The 18963-nt window shown below is 51.0% G+C and overlaps 1 long non-coding RNA gene across 2 annotated transcripts in view; it reads left to right on the forward strand.

Annotated features, from left to right (window-relative positions):
• LOC149346612 (uncharacterized) overlaps nt 1–18963 on the forward strand; it is a 47455-nt gene that overhangs the window by 8262 nt on the left and 20230 nt on the right. The window contains exons 4-7 of one of the 2 annotated variants that reach the window (XR_016292431.1): nt 5845–5894; nt 5937–6210; nt 17570–17772; nt 17975–18114. This is a non-coding gene — a long non-coding RNA (uncharacterized LOC149346612). The remainder of the gene's footprint in view (nt 1–5844; nt 5895–5936; nt 6211–17569; nt 17773–17974; nt 18115–18963) is intronic. The other variant, XR_016292430.1, reaches the window with a different exon arrangement.

Raw genomic sequence — 18963 nt, forward strand, 5'->3', positions numbered from 1 at the left:
GTGATCTTAGACATGTTTTTTTTTTGTTTTGACGGCACGTACATGTGTTTTCCACCAGGGTTTATAACCATTACGCTACTCACTCACTGAGGTTGCGATCTCAGTATATCTTTTTGAATATCATATTGCGTTGTTCGAAAAGCCCGAGATCTGAGAATTCTATGTCGGTTTTTAGCATGTACAGCAATAGCTCTGTAGTGGCCGCAGTGCGAAAGATTGTGTTCCGCAGCGACAGTGCACTTTGATCCTCCACCGTGGACTGGAGCAGCAGTCTCAGCGGATGCCGGTAAGGGGGACGTGTTTAGGTGAAACCTGGAAACTGCAGCTTGCCAGTCAGTTTAATCGGCCGGACTAAGATTCAACTGTTGTCTTCTCCCGCGAGTTTTCCGAAAAGGCATATACTCTATAGCGATTTGGTGCGTATGCATCCCTCACAAAAGTTTGTTTCGTTTTCGTCGCTGCTTTTGGCTTAACACGATATATAAAACCGAAACAAAACGACAAAAACATGTTGTTGCCAAAATTGTTGAATAGTGGCCGCGGTGGCTCAGGGGTCAAGGCGCTCCTCTACTGAGCCCGGCGAGTACCCGCGTTCGAATCTGACCGCGGCGGCCGCGTTTCGATGGAAGCAAAACGCAACAGGTGCCTGTTGGCTATGGATGTCAGTGCACGCTACAGATACCCAGGTGCCCGAGATTATTCCGGTAGTGGTATCCCTTTTTTCTTTCCCCCCATCTTTTATCCCTTTCGTTAACAAGATATGTGAGACAGTTACTGCATCATTTCTTTTCCTCAAAACCAATTCTCAGTATTCATTTTCATTGCAAATTACTGACTACTTGTTTATTGATTTTTGTATCTTTATATATACTTGTTGGCTGCCCAAGAATAAAATAAATCATATCTGTGGCATGACTGTTAAGAGGGAAGGGCCAGTGCCGAAGCAATTTGGAAGATACATATGAATCAACTGCTAAAAGTCAAAGCTATGTCCGTTCACACCTCATTGTTGCAACACTGGGAAAACGTGGTGCTTTAAAAAACCATATATACAGTTTCAGAACCTTGTGTATATGTACAAGGTGTTTCACCTAAATTGGTCTCAAGATTTAAGTAAAGCGGCGCAGAGATGCTTGATAAGAACACTGTCATATTTTTTCCACTTTGCGGCGCGCCCATTAGAGCATTTTCAATTCCATTTAATTGGTTTATTAGCTTCTTTCTAATGCAATTGCTATAGTGACACGTGCGTTACTTAGGTAGGTTTCAAAACAGCCAATGCAATTTTTAGCAGCAACGTATCGCCAACATGGTTTTTTCTGGCATTTAAAGAAAGCCCACCGGTGCGCTTTCGCTCTGCTGTACTGTAGCACTTCCAAACCCGTTCTGAACGAACAGAGCACGCGAGCTCACTGTCTTACATGGGTGCGGGTGACGCTGGTCCCAGGACTCTTTGAAGTCCATCACCTAAATCTTCCGGAATAAGGAAACGTGCGCTGTGACCTGCGATAAGTGACAGGCAGGCCACCGACAGCTAATTCAGACGGAGCTCTTATTGTTCCATCGCACAGGCAAAACAAAAAGAAAAGAGAAAGGAATGAAGTATTTCAGGGTAGGTAGGAAAGACTTTTATTGCTCTAGAAAGGTGCTAGTAGCAGACGAGAAAGAAGAGGTCCATCTTCCTTCTTCTCACAGGGTCGGTGCCCCTATTCCAGGGCTCCGCTGAGCTTCGCTGCTCGTTGGGCGTGCTGGATGAGACCTTGTTGGCAACCCAGATCGCCGCTGGAGAGCCGGCTCTCCCACTGTTCTGCACTCGGGTCTTTGCGAAAGCTGTCGTTCATTATGCATTCCCACGTGATGTGGTACAACGATGGTTTGCTGCCACACCACGGGCAAGTGTCCCGATATTGCGTCGGGTAAATCTTGCTAAGGATATGCAGGTTTGGGAATGTTCCTGTCTGCAATCTTCGCCAATACACTGCCTCTAGTTGATTTATATCAGGATGAGGCGGCGGATAGCGGATCCGTACCCCCTTATAGTAGTTGAGAATGTCTGAGTACGTAGGGCTGACTCGGTCGGGTAGATCGTCCGATTGGGAGGAAGCTCGGCTCGTATACCCTCGAGCTACCTCGTCGGCGCGTTCGTTCCCCGCTATGTCGGTGTGTCCTGGCACCCAGTAAATGCTATGTGTGACTTTTGGTGGGGTCGCGTTCTGGAGGAGCCGGAGCGCGGCGCGACCTATGCGGCCGTTCATGTAGTTACGGCACGCTTCTCTCGAATCTGTAAGGATGCTAAGGGACATGTTGCTTCGATAACCGGCTACCGGCACTAGAGCTACGGCCAGCTCCTCCCCTTCGGTTACCGTGCAATCTCTCACTGAGGCGCTAGCTAATTCTTTTAAGTTCGAATCAATAACTACCGCCACTGTGCTGTTATTTCAGCTTCATGTATACGGAGCCGCGTCCGTGTATACCGTTGTGGATTTTGTAGCTAGATTTTGTTGTACATACCTCGCCCGGGCTGCCCTACGGGCCGCATGCAAGTTGGGGTCCATGTTCCGGGGAAGGGAGCGAACCTTTAGCGTCTGGCGAATTGCGTCCGGTATGCTCGCAGTACGATTCTCGAATTCCACAATTCCGCCTAGCCCCAATCGCCTAAGGAGCGAGCGCCCCGTAGGAGTCTGCTGGAGCCTAGCTAACTGCGTGACCAGTTGGGCTTCTTTGATCTCTTCGAAGGTGTTGTGAATTCCAAGAGCCAGTAGTTTTTCGTTGGAGGTGCTCATTGGTAGATGCAGGGCTGTCTTGTAAGCTTTGCGGAGTATGGTATCTGCACTCTCCACTTCTGCTTTGTTGAGGTTGAAGTACGGGAGGGCGTAACCCACTCGACTGACCACCAGGCTCTGAACCAGGCGCAGGGTATCCCCCTCTCGCATGCCGCTCCGCTTCTGCGACACGCGCGTGATCATTCTGGCGACCTGAGTGGTCGATTGCTTGAGAAGGCCGAGCGTATGGCCGCATCGCTGGTTGCTCTGCAGCCACATTCCCAAGTCTGGTATCTTGTCTCGTTCGGGAATTAGCTGTCCTTCGAGGGAGACATTGAGGGACCCTTCCTTGTGTTTCCCTTTGTGGACTCGCAGGAGTTCTGATTTTTCGGTGGAGCAGGCGAGGCCTCGTGCACTGACATATTCTTCCACGCAGGTAGCCGCTGCTTGCAGTCATTCTTCTTTCTGGCCGAGCGACCCAGTGGTAACCCAGACAGTGACGTCGTCAGCTTATATTGCGTGCTGTATGCCTTCGATCTTCTCGAGTTGTCTCGCGAGGCCGATCATGGCCACGTTGAAAAGTAGTGGCGAGATGGCGGACCCTTGAGGTGTGCCTTTGTTGGGGGTCGAAAATTTAGCGCTGCGAAGGTCGCCGAGCCCAACCGTTGCAGTGCGGTTCGAGAGAAAGGCCTTCACCTAGCTGTTTATCTTCTCGCCGCAGTGGAGGTTGTCGAGTCCTTCCTTTACAGCCGTGTGGCTAACGTTGTCAAAGGCTCCTTTGATGTCGAGGGCCATAACCACGTTCTCGCCTACGCTCGGGACATTGGTGAGGACTTCCTCTTTGAGTTGTAAGAGGATGTCCTGGGTGGAGAGGTAGGCTCGGAAGCCGAACATACTGTGGGGGTACAGGTCTTCGTCTTCCATGTAGCTTTAGACAGGTTAGGGGATCATTACGGCCTCTGCATGCTTCCACTCTTCAGGAACCGTTCCTGCGGCCCAGTGCCCGTTGAGGAAGGTGGTCAGTTGCTCGACCGCCTCGTCGCAGAGGTTGCGTATGAGTGCGTTCTGGATCTTGTCTGCTCCCGCCGGAGTGTTGCGCGTGCATGCCTTTATGGCAGCGAACACTTCTTCCCTGGTAATCGGCCTGTCTAAGTGGGTGTTCGGTTTCCCCAGGTATGGTTTCGCGTATGCTGCAGGCAAGGTCGTGCCGTAGCATTTCTCTTTGGCCTTATCTAGCCGTTCCTCTTCTGTACCCTCGAAGGTGTGGATGAGTCTGCGGATAGCTTTCCCGCTTTCGGCCCTGGTTTGGGTAGGGTCGAGGAGGCTCTTGAGTATACGCCACGTTTTGGCCGTGCTGAGGGTGCCGTCCAGCGAGCTACTGAACTGCTGCCAGCTCTGCCTGGCCAGTTGGGTCGCGTACTCCTCCGCTATCTTGGTGACTTCTGCGATCTTGAGCTTCAGCTTCCTGTTAAAGCGCTGGTTCTTCCAGCGCTTGGTGAGTCCTCGACGTGCCTCCCATAGCCTGATGAGCCGAGGGTCCACCTCTGGTGTTTGCTTGGTGCGATCCACTTCCTGAGTGTACCGCTTCTGGATGTCTTTAAGTTGTTGACACCAATCATCTATGGAAGTAGTCCCCCCTTCCAGGTCCGCGCAAGCCTTGCGGAAAGCCGGCCAGTTGGTGATCTTGGCCGTGCCGAGCTTGCGCTTGATGTTTGTGGCTGCTATCGTGGTCTTCAGGATATAGTGGTCACTGCCTAGATTCTCCAGCAGATTCTCCCACGTTGCGTGCTTCACTCCCCTGACAAACGTTAAGTCCGGACACGTATCCGGGCAGATCGAAGTGCCAAGGCGCATGGGTGGAAGTTCGTCTGTTAAGAGGGTACATTGGATCGCTTCCGCCGCGTCCTCGACCTGTATACCTTTGTGATTATTAGTGGGGTATCTCCATTGCTGTCCGCGAGCGTTGAAGTCGCCTACAATGAGCAACGAGTTGCTTTTCGCAAGTTTGCTGGCCCCTAGAAAGAGTGTACCAAAATTCGCGTCCCGCTGGCGAGGCGGGCTATAGAGGTTTACAAGAAAGACACTCTTTTCCTTACGCTTCTTTTTGGGAATAATTTCCGTCACTAAGTGTTCAATTTTGGTGTTCGGAATTGGGTCATGGGCTATGGCTGCCAACTTTTTGCTGACCAAGGTTGCCGTGCGTCCGCTATCGTAGCACGTATATCCCCTGAGTGACGGTGTCGTGTTAGTTTCCTGTAAAGCTATTTTATCGGGTGTGCAGCCTTGCGTATTTAAAAACTGCATTAGAAGTCCCTGCTTTTGGCGGTACACCCTGCCAGATTTCTAGTGGAGTGTGTTTAGCCATGGTTTTGGGCATTGTTCTCATTGGAGCCTTCAGTTCAGAAACGGCGCTCGTGTATGAGCCTGTCCCGGGCCTCGTTTGTTATTCGTAGCGTATTTTGACTTTTGACGTGGTTGCGGACACTTTGGTCCTGCAAGGCAACTTTTTGCTGTAGTAATGTGACGTTCTGTTCTGACAGGTTGAGTTGGACCTGCATGGCATCTAATCTTGCATGAGTTTGGCGGAACTGTCCTTCGGTGCGAATCATGAAATCCTCCATGCGCTGCATGAAAGCTCTTAATTCTTCGGGATTCACTGCTAAGGGGGTTGGAGATCGTTGCACTTCGGCCGCCGGGGTCGGGGGCCACGGTACGTGCCCTGTTCTCTGAGCCTGCATCTCTTTAAAGAGGTCGTCGATTTTTTTTCAGAGATGTGCATTCTCCTCTCTTAAAGCTTTAATTTATTTCCAGTTACGCTAATATTATCTTGATCCGAGTGCGGAATCACTGGGTTTGGAGAGTGCGCTCCCCAGCTCACCTTGACGCCGCCCTTCTTCTGTTCTTTTTGCGGCGGCTGCTGCTGCTGCTGCTTCGGCTTGGCCGTTGACCGGTTGAGCGGCGGGAAAGAGTCATCCCTGGATCGGCTCTGGCTGCGATCTCGCACGATGCTACGGCCTTGGCTCGAGGAGCGGCCATGGTCCCGCTCCGAGCTAAGCCACCTGGGTCGGCGCTCTCCACTCAGGTGCTGGTTCCGCTGCTGCTGCTGCGGTTGTTGCTGCTGCGGCAGTTGTTGCTGCTGCTGCTGCTGCTGCGGCTGCTGCTGCTGCTGCTGCGGCTGCTGCTGCTGCTGCTGCCATTGTTGCTTCTGGGACTGCCGTCCGCCGGTCGTGCTGCCCCGGAGCTCTTCAGTAGTCTTGAGGCGTCGACGGTACTCCCTGGTGACTTGGTCGCCTTCGCACACCATGCATTTGGCCTTGCACGGGTGGCCTTCTGGTGGGTCGTGTGTGCCGCACGTCCTGCAGAGCTTGGTGTTCGGCGTTGGACAGACGTCCGACCGATGGCCTTGCTCTCCGCACACGTAGCAGATCTGCCTCGTAGGACGATATGGGTAGGTCTTGAATTCTCCGGAGTGGTAGATGACCCACTGCGGGATATACGGGCCGTCGAACGTGATGAGCGCCGTTTCCGACTTGCCCAGCATTCTCGCTTCCAGGATCTTCACTCCTTGGGATCGAAGCCGCAGCCTCGATTTCAGTAGGGCCGGTGATTGCCCCGGCATGACGCTGTGGATTGCCGCACGCTTCAGGTCGTCCGGTAGGGGTGGATAGGTGTTGGTTGCATAGGTCTGGTCATTGATCGTGTGCTTTTCGGTCTTCCTGAGCACGTCGCCGATGTTCAGGTCGGGCGTGCTCGCAATCATGATGTTCGATCCGGGCCGGAGTCTCATGATGAAGTCTTCTTCCTTGATCTTTCCTCCGCTGGCCGCGACGAGGGCTTGCGTTGCCTGGTCGACACGGATTTCGCTGATTTTTAGGCCTCCCTTGGGGCGGTAAATGATCTTGATATCATCCTTCGGTAGCGGCGGCGGACGTGGCCTTATCTACCGCTGCGCTCGCGCCAGATGTGGTTTTAATGTAAAGCGCGGCACGCCACTCGCTTGCGTCTCTGCTCCGCCAGCTGCGGCTGTCGGCGCTATCTTGTTGCTTGCTTCTTCCCGGGGATCGCCTGGCCCCTTCGAGCCTTTCTTCGAGTCTTTCCTTTTTAGGCAGGAGATTCGTCCGTACCTTCAATATTCCCCGAACCTTGGGCCAAGGTCCGGGTAGGTTCATTCATGATAGGGTCGTCAGCGTCCCGGGGTTCCATGCTGGCCGATGTCTAGACACGCAAGCACCGCACGGGGCCGCCCCGAGAGCGCGCTAGGCCTACGCTAGGCTCAGCGCTCCCGGCCGCAGGTGGCCACTCAAAAGTTCGATAAAGTCCAAAAAAATTCAGGGGGCACTTTGACTGTCTAAAGTGGGTAGAGGCGGAAGCGTTTTCCGCACCACCTTCGCTGTTTCTGTGGCGCCGGTGGCGTCACATATAATTGAGCACTACTTACTAAGTGATGACAAATCACTAATTAATGGTTAATTACTGATTAATGCCTGAATACTAATTAAGTGCTAATTAACGACGCTTAAGCTTCGCCTTTAGGAGTGGAACGCGACAGCGCGTTGTAGCGCTGCCAGGGAGTCCACGGAACACCACCCGTTCAGCGCGATGCGTTGCCCTTTGAACGCAACGCTTTTTGAGGAAAGGAAATGGCGCAGTAATTCTCTGTCATCTCGGTGGACACCTGAACCGCACCGTAGAGGAAGGGAGGAAGTGGGAGTGAAAGAAGATAGATAAAGAGGAGCCGTAATGAAGAAAATGAAAATTGTATTTGAGGAAAGGAGATTACGCAGTAACTGTCTCACAAAATTCAGGGGGCACTTTTTTGACCTAAAGTGTGGTCACTGATGCCCCTAAGAGTGGAACGCGACAGCGTCTTGCAACGCTGCCAAGGAGTCCATAGAACGCCATCGCCCATTCGGTTCTACTCCTCGCTCGTCAGTAAATTGGTTTTAAGCATGAAATGCTTTTAGCTCCCGTTGTCGGCAGTGTGGTGACGTCACGCCGAGACCGAGAGCCATCATCCGGGCACTGAAATCCTCTCATCCGGGCACAGAAATCCACTCATCCGAGCACTGAATTCCAGTCATCCGGGCACTGAAATCCACTCATCCGGGCACTGAAATCCACTCATCCGGGCACTGAAATCCACTCATCCGGGCACTGAATTCCAGTCATCCCGGCACTGAATTCCAGTCATCCGGGCTCTGAAACGAGAACATCCGGGCACCGTACGAGACTTAACGAGATTTAACGAGACTCTCTAAGCCCTCCTACGCGACCGGCATGCAAGTGCCGGTTGGTCTCCAAACGAGACAAAAAATAACTGCTACCAGTGCCTTCTCAATGTTTATCAAGATATCAGTGGAGCTGTTGGGCTTGATAATGCACGGAATTATAATTTCCGATTTCTAATAACGCGTGCAGAAAGCACATAAGTGCCACGTTACACTTCGTTCTCATACGTGATCTCTCAGGGGCTTCGCACATCGAAGCAAAGCCGCGCAGGCGCACAGGGGCACGGTGGAGAAGCGCTGTGTTCAAAGGGCAAGGCATCGCGCCGAACGGGTGGTGGTGGTGGTGGTGTAAACTTTATTGGCCACGACAAATTACAGGTGGGGGGCAGAGCCCCCCTCATGGCCTGCGGGAGTGGCCCACACAGTGGGTTCCTCCCTTACAAATGGTGTGCCAGACCCTGGAGGGCCAGCCTGTTAGAGGCACTGGTGATGGCGAGTCGTTGGTCTTGGAGTGCTGAACTGGACATCAGCTGTTCCCAGTGAGTGCCACCTCTGGGGGAGGGGGGGTGCGGGTAAGTGGAACAGGTTAGCAGAACATGCAGAAAGTCGCCTGGTTTTCCACATAGTCGACAGGAGGAGGAGAATAGGTCAGGGAAGCGTCCGTGCAGGACTATCGGGTATGGGAGTGAGCGAGTTTGAAGCCTGCGCCAGAAAGTTGATTGCGTGGTTGATAGCGAAGGGTGAGGAGGTGCGTATATCTGTCTGTTGGAACGATAGTGTTGTAGGATGTCACTGAAATTTAACAGGCACTCCCCTTCGACGGAGGAGGCGGTGTGCTCACCCGCCCGGAGGGTAAGATCTCGGTCGAGGGCATGCGCCTCCTCGTTTCCGGGTAGTCCGGCATGTGCTGGCGCCCAGATGATCGTTACGGTTCTGGAGGGATTCCAGCGTCGGAGTATGCTGCTGGCTTGCCGAGAGATACGACCAGTGCTATAATTTAGGATTGCTGTTTGCGAATCGGATATAATTTTGGTAGCGGCTGAAGAGGAGATGGCTAGAGCGATAGCCGCCTCCTCTGCCGTGGTTATGGATGAGGTAAGAATGGTTCCTGCCGTGATGGGGCGGCCGTCACTGCGAACAGCCACTATAGCTGCTTGTGCGCCTGATGCGTAGAGCGAGGCATCAGTATATGCTACATTGGGATCCTCTCCGTAAGCTCTGTGTAGAGCTAAGGCCCGGGCCTCTCTGCGCTTTTGATCGCGCTCCGGGTGCATGTGTTTAGGGAGGGGGGGTATCTGAACTGCAGCTCTTATGGGAGTGGGGAGGGATTGTGTCAGTGCCGGGTATAACGCCGACAGGCGATATGCGAAGAGACTGCAGCAGAGCTCGTCCTGCAGGGGTGCGTGTGAGTCTGGCTAGTTGTGCCGTTTTGGTGGCCTCACAGAGTTCCTCGAAAGTGTTATGTATTCCTAGTCGAAGAAGGCGTTCTGTGGAAGTGCATGGGGGAAGGCGTAAAGCTGTGCGCGTACTGCTCCGAATGAGGCCGTCTAGGCGTTCTCTATCTTTCGCTAAGAGGGGCAGATACGGTAGTGCATATGTTATTCTACTGGTGATGTAAGCCTGTGTTAGTCGAAGCGTGTTTGGTTCCCGTAGGCCCGATTTTCTGTGTGCCACACGTTTGATGAGCCTAGTGGCTTGTTGTGTGTGCGTGTGTAGCGCACGGATCGTGTCAGTGTGAGAGCCAGAAGTAGTGAGAAACATTCCCAGTATGCGAACCTTTGGCACTGTGGGAATCGGTTCCTTGCCCAAAACGAGCTGAATATTCGGTGGTGTGCCAGACATTCGGTGGGGTTTGTATATGAAAAGTTGCGATTTCGTGGGGGAGCATGAGAGCCCTCTATCATGGACGTACGTGCAAATGGTATTTAGTGCTGTCTGTAAGCGGTGTTCTATCTCCGCGTCGCTACCTCGGCATGTCCACAGTGTAATGTCATCGGCATAGAAGCTGAAGTGTAGGTTGGGTATCGACTTGAGTAATTTAGGTAATGCCATCATGGCTATCTTAAAGAGAGTCGGAGAGAGAACCGCTCCCTGTGGGGTGCCTCGTGCTCCGATGTTGATGTCGTTTAAGGAATGCGGGCCGAATGAGAGATGGGCCGTGCGATTACTGAGGAAATCGCGAATGAAGTTGTACATGCGTTGTCCAACGTCGAGGGACTGTAGGTTCGTTAGGATAGCCGCGTGGGTAACGTGATCAAAGGCCTTATTGAGGTCTACTCCTAATATGGCTTTCGTATCCTTTGTTTTGGGTTCCAGTATCTGATGTTGTAGTTGGAGGAATACATCCTGCGCTGACAATCCTGGTCTAAAACCATACATGCTGTTAGGGAGGAGCTCATTATCCTCCAAGTAGTTGCTGAGTCGCGTCTGAATGACATGCTCGAAGAGCTTGCCTACACATGAAGTAAGAGAGATGGGTCGGAGATTAGTATGGTGAAGCGGCTTGCCTGGCTTGGGCAGAAATACAACTTTCGCTGTTTTTCACTGAGGAGGTAGGGAACCGTTTTGCCAGCACTCGTTGAAATAGGCTGTTAAGACTTCGATAGAGGGGGTGTCCAGATTTCGTAGTGCCCTGTTCGTGATCCCATCCGGTCCCGGAGCGGAGGATGTGTTCAGTTTGTGGAGTTCTGCCCTTACCTCAGCTTCTGTAATGGGCTGGTCTAAGAGTGCGTTTGGGGCGCCTTCGTAGTCGGGGTGAGTTTGGGCAGGGAATGGTGGAAGGTAGAGGTCTTTAAGCTGTTGTAAGAGGTCCTGTGATTGAACTGTGTTGCCATGAATGAGTTTAGTGAGGTTATGATTCTGGGTCGTTTTGGACTGCGTTGGGTCTAGAAGATGCCTAAATAGGCGCCATGTCTGAGAGAGACTCATGTTTCCATTCAGACGAGTGCATAAGGTCTCCCAGTTTTGCCTCATCAGAGTGGTTGCGTGCTTCTCTATTTCTGCATTTAGTCTACAAAGTCTTCTTTTAAGAGTTCCGTCCCACCGTTGTTTATGCCAGCGGCGCTCAAGGCCCGTTTTTGCCTCCCACAAACGCGAGAGGCGTGTGTCTACCGCCTCACTGGGGCAATCCGGGGGGGTAGTGCAACTGCTCGTATATCCTGTTGTAGTTTTGTGGTCCATGCCTCTATGTCCATTATGGATGTGTGCGTTCTATTGCTGCGGCATTTTCTGAGAGATTCCCAGTTCGTGATAGTTGGGTGTTTAGGGGAGGGTTTGCCAATTTCGCTATGGAGCGTAATCTCTATAATGTAGTGATCGCTGCCTACATTTTCATTAGTGTTGCACCATTTTGCATCAGGAATGGAGTGTGTGAATGTGAGATCTGGTGCAGGTGTCCCTGCTCACACTCGTTCCCACACGAGTGAGGTGATCGGAATCAGTAAGAAGTGTGAAGCCTTCCTGCTGTGCGGACAGCCAGACTCGGCGGCCCTTTGGAGTGTCTGTAGGGTACCCCCATGCTGTGTGTGGGGCATTGAAGTCCCCTACAATTAGCAAGAGTTGCTTATGCGCAAGTTGTTTTACAAGTGAGAAAAGCCGGTCGAAGTTAGGGAGAGCTCTTTTAGGGGGGCTATAAATATTGAGAATAAAGAGACTGTGGAATTTTGGGTTATTGGGTACAAGCTCAATGCAGATATGGTCAATGTCGCAAACGGGGAGGCTGTGCACCCATACGGGACACGTATGTTTAACAAGAAGTGCTACGTTGTGTGGTGCCTCCGATGAGGGTAAATAAGGCGCATATCCCGGCAGGGTAATGCGATTAATCGGTTCCTGTAGCGCCAAGACATCCGGGCCTGAAGCACGTTGTAGAAGTTGTTGGAGGATCCCTCGTTTTCTCCCAAAACCCCGGCAGTTCCACTGCCAGACTGTGCATAAAGGTTTAGAGGGCGCCATCATGTGGCAGCGATGGGAGTGCCTGTTGCGTTAAAGTGGGAGGAGTATGACTTATGTTCGGTGTTTGGGGGTCCTGATGCTCTGGTGTCTTTGGTTTGCGCTTACGATAGGGGTGACTGACAAATCCAGCCAGATGCTCTTCTATGTCCTGAAATCTGCGGGCTGTGCGTTCTGCATGCTCTTCCAGCGCTTTATGGAAGGTTGTAGAAATTTGGACGAACATTTGATCGATTTTTTGCGAAAGCGCTGCTTCTAGCTTAGTTACTATGGTGTGTTCAATACGTTCGACCAGGCGAGCTTCTAGCCGAGCACAGAGAATGTTTTCAAGGCGATCTGCCACTGCTTGGAGGTCTGCATCCGAGAGAGCTACGCTTGTTCTAGCGCTATTGCTCGGGGAGGGTAGCGGTTCGAGATCGGGCTCTGGGTCCTCATGCATGGGTGCGGTGGGGGGATGGTCATTGCTTTGAGGGTTAGTGTCTTGTTGATTTGGTGAGACAGGATCGTGAGTGGGGTTAGAATTGGGGGAAGGAAGTGAGGAAGAAGGGGATGGTCCCCCAGAGGTAGCACTTAGCTTGGCTTCCAGTAATGCGATGCGTTGGAGGAGCATGGCGTTTTCTTCTTGAAGCCGCCGTTGTGCTGCATTCTCCGGCGTTGAGGTTGGCTGTATTGTGCTGTGCGCCGGCGGTGTAGAGCCTCGCGGTGACTGCGCCACTTTCTGCGCCCATGTATCCTGCTTGCTTGCGGTGGACCCCGTGAGGTCTTGCTGCGGCTGGGTAAGTGCAGGCCAAGACGACGGATGCTGGTCTATTTGTTGGAATGCTTGCTTCGCAGGGTACTGAAGCCGTTTTGTGCCTGGGTTCCGTGCCTTGCAGGGCCCTGTGCCCGTGAGGTGCGGGCCGGTGGCGTTCCTCTCTTCCTTTACGGTGCGGTTCGGGTGTCCACCGAGATGGCAGACAATTACTGCGCCATTTCCTTTCCTCAAAAAAACTTTGCGTTCAAATGGCAAGGCATCGCGCTGAACGGGTGGTGGCGTTCCTCCCTTCCTGTACGGTGCGGTTCGGGTGTCCACCGAGATGACATTAGGCCCGTAAACATTTCATGCTTACTCTACTCTCCTTTACGGGAGAGGCAGAGATTTTTGAGGAAAGGAAATGGAGCTGTCTCTCATTTGTCGGTGGACACCTAAACCTCGCGGGAAGGGAATGGAGGAGGATGAGAGTGAGCGAAGACACCGTATTCACTAGACGCGCCTTTGTTCATTCCAAACCATCGAGCTGGCATGGCGGAGTGGATGGCATGCTCGTCTCGCACGCCGAAGACCGGGGTTCGATTCCTGAGCTCGACGAATTTCTTAATCGGTTTTATTTATTTATATGGCCTGACTAGTAAAGCTAATTAGGCTAATTTGGTAATTAGCCCATTAGCGCCCAGCGTACTTTTAAAAGTACAGTTCAATTTTTCATGATTTCAACATAAAAGATCTCATTCTTCTTTTCAAGTAGGTCATGCTTTTGTCACCAGGGGATCGGCCCACGTCCCTTAACTAAGAATGCATGCTTCCTTTCCTCAGTATGTCAGCTTTCTACGGTGAAACTTCAGGATGTTTGTTTCCCGCGAACTGTACCGTTAGCCGTTGGGTTATAATTTTCTCACGGCCATGTTTATGTACATATTATGCTAGTTTCAAGAATACAGCTGCACGAAAGACGAAAGTAAACAAAGGATGCTTTCAATGTCCCGAACCTTTGGCTTTTTGTGCGCTATGATGAATTATGTGCTGCTGTACTTTCTATAGTACGCTGGGTCTTCCCGTGTGCACAACGGCGCCCATCTATTCCAGGTCGTAGAGCTTATGGTTCCCTGCAGTTTTTCGAAAAAAAAAACACTTTGTCTGCTCAGCGAGGCCTCAAATACTCCTGTACTTGTCACCAGCTATCCGGAATATGATGATGGTGTGATTTTAATTGGTTATAACAAAGTTTTGGTTATCGGAACGTGGTGGTCTGCAGGGCAGACAGTTATTGTTATGCATTTAACACCTACTGTGGAAAGTCCTTGAGTTCGGAAAAGAAACTATTGGAACTGCGCATTGCGCGGGCGTTGCCTGAGGTCTACGCTTAGTGACTATTTCGTCTTTTTTGGCATTTTGTTTTACTAGTCTAAATGTTCTTGTAATGCTCTGCCTGGGGGAATTTTCAGCTACAGGAGCCTTTCGTCAAAACGGGTTTAGTAAGAATCCAATCGGCCTAAAGAAAGAAACGTAAAGAAATAGCAAGGAAACATTGGTTCTTGCTGCAATACTGTAGGTTACGTGCCTTTATTGAAGCCTAAGGACAACAGTGTAGTCACTATGGCCTGCAACTATAACAACATGGAGCCTACATGTTTTGTAAAGCTGCGGTTGCCTAGAGCGCACGAAAAATGGGCCTTTTGTACACCAGACCTCTTTTCAATTTACAACAGTAGTTTGGCAGGTGTCGGCCTTTCGGATCAAGCGGTGAACTGCTACTACATCAGCATCAGGGACAAAAAGGGGGACAGGCTGTTGGCATGAAAGCTTAACTGTGCAATTGTGAACGCCTGAAAAATTTGCCTAATTGCAAGAGACGAACTTGCTGACAATTTTTGCTTTGGTGAGAACATTATTCGTCATTACCTACGTCTTGACATGCAGCAACCAGCGGCTCAGACACTCTGGCTCAATCGTGTCTGACGCTTCTTTGAGAAGGAGAAAGCTTCCCGCGCAAATTAGAATAAGTGCAGTGCCAGTATAGCCAGAAAAGATTCATGAAGGCCTGCAAGAAGGGTTATATCACCTTGCGTAAATATCACGGACACATTTGCAAAAATAACGCCACCAAGTAGGAGTGGAGCGAAGTAGCCACTTGCGCTATGGGGAGGACCCAGCGTACTATAAAAAGTACACCTGTGCAACTTCGGAACGAATGAAGGAATCCTGACGAAATTTCCGTAATCTGCTTTTCTTTATAAACGAGCATTATGTGCTAAAAATGAAGAAAATCCCACCGTTAGATTTTCTTTGGTCCCTAATGGGTTAAGCAATTAACTAAGCTCAGTCCCACTTAATTGGAGCATCACTATACGATCCCTTCAATTGGTTGCATGGTTACTAGCCAAAGTACAATTGGCCCCGTTTGAAATTCGCGCACTGTGACGTCACGACCGTTTCCACCAATTGAAAAGCGTGACATTTTCTGTCGACAACTGCTGCTTACAACGATGAGACATTAAAGGCGTCCGCCTTAAAATGGGCCTACCAGCTCAAGAGTGGTGTCGCCGTGGTCCAGGTGACGTTATCCGTCGATGTAGCCGAAAAGTTTCGGTGGCCCACGTGAAAATTGGGTCGGAATCTTCGAAAACACACGGAGCCGATGTGGAGTGCGTCTGTCCACATGCGAACGCCCGCGTTGTTCAAGTATTTCAAGCAAGCCTTCGTTTTTAAGTACAATTTGTAGATGCAATTAAACTATCTCACTTAGCTCTGTCGGTGATTCGCAGGACAAAATATAAAGCACATGAAGCCAACACTTACTAAAGCATGCTGTCTGTATATTTTTACATACTAAGACAGTGCGCGGAACGCGGAGCACTCTTAGGGGCAGCCACCTTGGCACAGTATTCCAGCCCCCCATGGCTGGAGTACTGCAAAATATGGCTGGTGTTTTAGACAATCAGGTTACAAATTGAACAAAACATCGCGACCTCTTTCCTACGGCATTACATTTGGTGTATAAATTCTCCTTTTTGTGATGACCTCCCTTCAGTAGTACAATTTCCTTTGCGAGGCTGGTTAATATGGGGAATAGCAAGCACAGGGCACATTCCACACATTGAATTAAAAAAATCTCTGCCTCTCCCGTAACCGAGAGTAGAGTAAGCATGAAATGTTTACGGGCCTAATGTCATCTCGGTGGACACCCGAACCGCACCGTACAGGAAGGGAGGAACGCCACCACCCGTTCAGCGCGATGCCTTGCCATTTGAACGCAAGGTTTTTTGAGGAAAGGAAATGGCGCAGTAATTCTCTGCCATCTCGGTGGACACCCGAACCACACCGTAATGGAAGGGAGGAACGCCACCACCCGTTCGGCGCGATGCCTTGCCCTTTGAACGCAGCGCTTCTCCCCCGGGCCCCTGTGCGCCTGCGCGGCTTTGCTTCGATGCGCGAAGCCCCTAGGAGTTCACGTATGACAACGAAGTGTATCGTGGAATTTATGTGCTTTTTGCACGCGTTATTAGAAATCGGAAATTATAATTCCGTGCATTATCAAACGCACAGCGACTGATATCTTGATAAACATTGAGAAGGCACTGGCAGCAGTTATATTTTGTGACTCCTTTGGAGACCAACCGGCGCTTGCATGCCGGTGGCGTAGGAGGGCTTACAGAGTCTCGTGAAATCTCGTCAAGTCTCGTACGGTGCCCGGATGTTCTCGTTTCAGAGCCCGGATGACTGGAATTCAGTGCCCGGATGAGTGGATTTCAGTGCCCGGATGATGGCTCTCGGTCTCGGCGTGACGTCACCACACTGCCGACAACGGGGGCTAAAAGCATTTCATGCTTAAAATCTCTGCCTCTCTCGTAACCGAGAGTAGAGTAAGCATGAAATGTTTGCGGGCATAACACGAACCGTACGCGGACACGACGAGACGCAGGCCTGACAAGAATGTATAAGCAGCGCGTTCGTAGTGCGTAGAGGCGAAAGCGTTTTCCGCACCGCTTTGCCTATGTGACACTGGAGACGTCAAAGTAACACATAATTTATCCGCCTGGCCGACCTTATCTGGCGGAAAATAAAATTATCATCATCATCATGACGAAGTAATGACTAATTACTAATTGGTGGCTAATTACTGATGAATGACTAAATACTAATTTCTTTGGGGGAGAAATTCTAGAGGCCCGTGTACTGTGCGATGTCAGTGCACGTTAAAGAACCCCAGGTGGTCGAAATTTCCGGAGCCCTCCACTACGGCGTCTCTCATAGCCTTAGTCGCTTTGGGACGTTAAACCCCATAAACCATAAACAAACCAACTAATTAACTGCTAATTACTGACGTTTAAGCTTCGCCTTTAGGAGTGCAACGCGACAGCGTGTTGTAGCGCTGCCAGAACACCAACACACGTTCGGCACGATACCTTGCCCTTTGAACGCAAGGCTTTCTGAGGAAAGGAAATGGCGCAGTAATTCTCTCTAATCTCGGTGGACACCCGAATCGCACCGTAGATGAAGGGACGAACGCCAGCACCCGTTCGGTGCGAAGCTACCGGCGCTTGTATGCCGGTCCTGTAGGACGGCTTAGAGTCTCGTTAAATCTCGTACGGTGCCCGGATGCTCTCGTTTCAGTGCCCGGATGAGTGGAATTCAGTGCCTGGATGTTGGCTCTCGGTCTCGGCGTGACGTCATCACACTGCCGACAACGGGAGCTATAAGCATTTCATGCTTAATAAAGGTTTATGCCATTGACGCGTTACGATCAAGCATCTTGTATCTACTCACAGGCAGCTGCTTTTGAGGCATTGGGAAAGCACCATAGCGCAGCGGTTTTTGCAAGAACCACTGATTATACTAAACGCCATAAACAACCAACCATGTTTCTGCAGATGCCTGGGCCAAATCTGAAAAGCATGTCCCCGCATCCATCTGGAGCCGGCGACGTGCGAGAGCGGAGACCATCAGCAGCGGACAGTCGGCGTCTGCCATCACGTGCGTGGTTTGGCAGCAGGTGATGGCTTCATGACCTTGCCTGTTTTCAAGGTCCGACGTGATGGCCGCCTTCGGGGGAACGGCCATCTAGAGACCCAAGGTACGCACGGGTGTCAACTTCGGACAGACAACCTCGGACACTCACGGCTTACTTGATCGCACATAGCAAACCACGAGATGCAAACGGAATGACGCGACGGCTCCTACCCACTTTTTCGTATTCAGAAGTGAAATCCTTTAGACCCGGTGTAATTTTTCTTGCCTCATAGTAATGAATGCCCTTCACACTCTTCCTCTTGCAGAATGGCCAGCCTCGCCACGATCCTCGATGGAAAATGCACTGGAAGTGCACTGGGTCGTCTGTAATGTGGACTTCACTGCAGCAACGACATGAGCCACAGTGGAGACAGCGTCACAGCCTTCGTCCTACAGCAAAGACTCCGTGAGCGATTTCTCGCTATCCTGTTTTCTGATGCATTGGCATGCTCTACAGGTCTGTTGCCTGGATGAACCGCATAGATCAAGGGTACTGTAGGGAGTATTCACTGAAGTCACAGCGGCCCCCATTTTGTTGTCTGTGCAGAACTGTGAAAGGCTGCGGGCGTGTCTAATGAGATCGTAACCTTTTTCTCCAGCCTGCACTGCTAAAACTATGCGCCGGAGAACAAAATGGTGCCAGTGACGTCACGTGATAATCCCGTATAAGTGGGCGCAATAGAAGCGACTTTACCAAGCATGTGTTTTTAATCCGCAGAGTTCGCAGCCTGCAAAGCAACCTCAGCAGTTAATGCACTTGTAACAAGTAAAGGCGGGCTAGTTGGTGGTTTACAATGGAGTGCATATTGCAACCGCGCAAAACGACGCAGGACGAAGAGAGGAAAGCACAGGACAAGACGCGGATACGACCCAGCTTAGCAGGGAAATCTTCGAAGCCTACTGCATAAAAAAAGAAAATGACCGGTGCATCAGCTCCACTTCAGTAACTTTATCTAAGAAAGAGTTAAACTATCTAGATGCGAACTTGTGACACGCGCGCCCTTATGCCTGTGTTATTTGATGGTTTCGGCTGTTTATCAGGTGTGATTACGGTTCCTGTATAAATGTGGTTTTCCCGTAGTAAACTTTAGTTGATCCGCGTCTTGTCCGGTGCCTTCCTCTCTTCGTCCTGCGTCGTTTTGCGAGGTTGCAATATGCACTCCATTGTTAATGCACTGCCAAATGTTGTGAACTCAAGGCAGTAAAGCTACCCTCATATTCCATAGATCGGTTCTATTAGAATATAGTGCAAGCT

This window comes from Amblyomma mixtum, chromosome 4, assembly GCF_055824585.1.
Source record: "Amblyomma mixtum isolate Tamu chromosome 4, ASM5582458v1, whole genome shotgun sequence".
In the NCBI taxonomy this organism is placed as follows: Eukaryota; Metazoa; Arthropoda; class Arachnida; order Ixodida; family Ixodidae; genus Amblyomma; species Amblyomma mixtum.